The sequence below is a fragment of the Clupea harengus genome, chromosome 19 (assembly GCF_900700415.2).
Source record: "Clupea harengus chromosome 19, Ch_v2.0.2, whole genome shotgun sequence".
Classification (NCBI taxonomy): domain Eukaryota; kingdom Metazoa; phylum Chordata; class Actinopteri; order Clupeiformes; family Clupeidae; genus Clupea; species Clupea harengus.
The window spans coordinates 22,467,858-22,472,469 of record NC_045170.1 but is presented as its reverse complement, the minus strand read 5'-3'; positions in this window follow the sequence as shown (position 1 = coordinate 22,472,469).

Sequence of the window (4,612 nt, the reverse complement as noted above, 5' to 3'; positions counted from 1 at the left end):
TGGTCGTTGCCTGTTAAGATCGCACAACACGTACTCACTCGGCTCGAGAGACCTCCGCCAAGTTCTGGCCAAGTGCAAAGGACATTTTATGACCATCAGTTCATTCCAATAAACATGTAGACTACATATACATTACATCGCTAGATGACAGTACCATCCAAACCATCAAACAGATTCTGATGCCCTACAGGTTATCAGGAATTAGTTGAAACACACACAAAAAAATTGTGCCATCTACAACCATTCAGCTTAAGCTTTTCTTTATAAAAAAAAAACCAAAGCGTTTATAAAAAAGTGCTGTCTTGAAATGGATACAAATGGTCTCCATAAAGAACCTTTGATCATTTAAGAACATTTAAAAGGTTCTTCAACTGACAACCATGAGAAATCCTTTTTCTTCGGGACTACGCTACCCTGAAACTGATCCCCCATCTTGGCGCTGCTGGTGCGCCGTTCTGATGGCTGAGCAAGAAGGGTTCCTCATAGACGCGGCCTCTCTTGTTCTTCTCGGGGCCCGGCCGACCCGAGGCAGATTTTCCTCTGGGATTTGCCAGTGTTTAGCTCCATTTGTTTTCCCTCCTTGATCCCAGTGGGATTCCCGGCTCCTCCTGAAAGGCAGCCGTCCGTCGGAATGCCTCCTCCGCCGTCGTGCCAGATGGAGACTGTGTGTTACCTAGGCGACGGCTGACACATGGCTCACACCACACGGTTTGGTGTTTGTTGTTCATCAGTTCAGAGAGAGTGTCTTTTTCACGGACACACCACACACACCCACACACACACACACACACACACACAACACACACACACCACCCATCTCCAGATGCCAAAATCTCTCTTGGTCTTTTTCACACTCCAAGCCAAAAACACACTGATGTGATCCAACAATAGTAAATGGGCTTGAAGTGTCCTTCAGAGTGTTTTCAGAGCTTACTGTTGGCCACAACATTTGCACTGAAATCAACTTCAACAGTAGGAATTTTGTTATAAATCAAGCTGAAAAAGCCATTTCATGCCTTTTAAATTGATCAAGAAAGGGGCTCATGAAAACTGGATATGACTGTACCTAAAACACGACGTGTCTTCAATGACAACAAACACAGTGTCAAGAAATCAGAGCGTCAGGCCAAACATCATGTGGTCACCTATAACAATCTGACTCTACAACAGAGCCCCCATCACCTGTTGTATGCCTGTCTAGGCCAATATCAAGTCTGTATGTGAGACTGATCTTCCTTCAGATGGACCTCTGCTTGTGTTATTTCTAGTATTTGATAATAGTAGAGTCTAATAAAACCTGAATAAATGTATAGACACACTTTTAATGCTTTTCAGACAGAAATGTCTGACGGATTTGTACAGGTCTACACAAGCTTCTCGCTACCCAGCAAGAAGCCTGAATGTTATGATCTCCAAGTGTCTCCAAGAGAGCTCTAAAAAGCTCTCTATGAGGCTACAGCATGAGACCTCTCAATATTTCTATGGTTATAGTATTTAGTAGACACGTTGTTCATAGCCACTTATAAAACTTTAAAAAGGCATTACAAAACAGATACAATAAAAACAAAAAAAAGGCAGCAATAGAATTATTCCTAATAATAAGTGATCATAACAACAACAACACCAATAGTAATAATAATACCAAAAATATGATTATAGAATAGGCCTCAATCAACTTAAATAATTAAACCGAAAGGTTTAAAAAGGTGAGTTATTCTCTGATGGGGTCTCAAATATTCTTGAACATTAATTTGGGGTCATATTAGACAAAAATGATCTTACAAACTTAAGCTACTTTTCCACAGTTATTGATTGGTTAAGCGCCCTCAACCCACGCTCTAGGCACTGGCTGAGATGAACCCAACCCATTCTGAAATAAAGTCATTTTTTGTCCCGCCTGAGGAAATCTTCGAGGAAATCTATTTTAGATCTTGAAACTAAAATGGGAGTTCAGGACTGAGTTTGCATTGCGTACTGACTCACAGCATATGATGACTCACTAATTAGTTCCTCTGTTGTGACTTCAATAAACACACTGTCTAATTGGACCAAGCTGCTCTCGCCAGCCCTGCTCCCAAATCAGGCTTCTCCTTCTTATCGAACGGAAGCAAAACCATGCCAAGCAATACAGCAGAGCACAAAAAAACAAGCAAAAAATCTAAATAAAATAGGACAACTTCAAACAGACAGCTTCAACTACAGAGTAAGGGAGAGATCGGTGAGTAACAAGTCAGGAGTGGACACGGTATAATGAGAGCTGGAGAATGACACAGCTGTGCGTGAAAACTCTAAACATCTGACTCAATGGGAGAACTATGGGAGTCTAGTAGCATGAAGCCATTATCTACCGAGGGAAAGAACAGCAAGTGAAAACATCACCTCCTCCGCAGGAAGTTCTTTCTTCCTGTGACTTAAAAAAAAAAAAAAAAAAAAAAGATAGGCATAAGCAACAGGCCTTCGTTTTAAGTCTGATAGTGGTTATGCAGGCGTGCGCACAAACACACACACACACACACACACAGACTTCTCTCTTTCTCTATAAAACAGTTTACACAACTGTGCCCTCATTTCGACTACTCAATATTTAAATAGAGCAAGTTTTGAAACTACATTAAGTTTGATTAGTTTCACATTCTGCCGAGTATTCAAGCCAATTAAAACCACAATCTCTTTCAAACGGCCTTTGAACGAGCAAGTAATGGGGAAATAATCATGTACTAATCATTTTGCTCATCGTAGTCATAATCTTCATCATTATTGTTAGACGAGCCCTTGGGTGCCTCTGTTGCCGGGCGAGAGAGTGTAACTGCAAACTGCAAACTGGAGCACAAGCAAAAGAAGTTGCTGTTGTGCGCTGACACCGAACAGATTCAGGCGATTCATTCCCCGCTGTCCTACTGACTGCAGCGCCCTCTGTGGGCCTCCCATAGGTACAGCCTGTCAGTCAGCCTGTCAGCGTGTGGAATCTCTGGCATGCAGGAGCTTGTCTTCCATTCTGTTTGATGTGTGGGATATATTCATCTCAAAACCGACCCGAAAGGAAGTTGTTCCTCGCTGGCCTGGCCCACCTCCCTGGAAACAACCATCAAATACACCATGGCACCCAGAGCCTCCTGTCTTCCCCCCCCCCCCCCCCTCCCAAACTCTGCAGAAGTTGCTGCGTCATCTCACTTTGACACTTAAGTGCACGACTCGAAAACATTTTCATATGCCACTGCACTTCTGTGCATGTCAGCAGATTAGTAGGCATACAGCATGCCTATTAACCCGCTCGCATCAGCAGAAGTGCAAGGGTATATTTAAATGCTTTTTTTTCTTGTTGTTTTGAGAACTTTTATTTTGTGAGGTCAGCACTAAAAACTATCAACACAAGTTTAGCTACCGCACCTAATGCCACCCCCCGTGGGGCAGAAAGGAGTTGAGCCCTGCTTGCGATAACCCTATCTGGGGTGAGAAGTAAGGGCTGGTGAAGGTGGAGGCGGAGGTGGAGGTGTTGTTGGAGAGAGAGACAGGTTATTTTTATCAGGGCAAGAACACTGGGCCAGCCAGGGATGAAAGGAGCTCACCTTTTAATCCCCTCTGCTCTCCATTTCCTGACAAACCATGATGCTGCTCTCTGTGTGTGTGTGTGTGTGTGTGTATGTGTAAGTGTGTGTGTTTTAAGCGCATGTGTGTGTGTGTATAAGAGTGTGGAGATATTTGTGTAAGCGTATTCAAGCCAATTAAAACAACAATCAGGCCAGGGAACCAACTTCAACTCACAACGGAGCCTCTATAGCTCTGTGCAGTCACACACACACACACACACACACACACACACCTAGTGGTGTGTCACTGATAATGAGTTTCATTGCTCCACTACAAAGGCAAAGAAGACAGTCCAACTCTTCAGGAGCAGTTTATTACTCTCATGAGATTTCCCTCAACAGAACTCCCAATACTTCATTACAACATTCTCCATCTCCATTAAAGTGCGGACAGACATGTAATTACTAAGGGTGGTCTAATTCACAGCACACTTTCAAATGATAGAGTGACTAAACAAACCAACCGCTGTTGTCCAACAATAAAACTTAAGTAATCAATGCATCCTCTAAGACTTTTTTTTTTCTTTTCTTTTCAGAAAACGAAGCAGCAAATGTCGATCAGGACTCACCAAACCAGGGACCCCTGTCCCATTTTCAATCCACTGCCCTGAGTACTTCCGTTGGGTTTTTCCACAACAAGGAAGTTGCCAAAACTACAAACAAAACTCTCAAAAAAACTCAATATTCCAATGGGCCCTATTCCCTATCACCCAGGAGACAAACAAGCACGTGAGTACCTGAAAGGCTCTCCTCTTCAGAAGAAATACCATCCATGCTGAGCGAAACCGGACACGCTGTGCTGTCCGGACACGTAGGTCCTTTCGAGAAAAGGACTCCTCGAGGTGTGAGCGGTTGTGCTCTTCCGACAGGGCAAAGCACAATCAGATAACCCACTGAGTCAACACACGGCCATGAATCACACAACTGAAACCCAGCAACGCTTTTGAAGTGAAGTTGAAGTTGATTTACCGTCGCCCGCTGATTTACACAGCCACACTCTGAGCACAACGGTCTAGTTGCCAAAG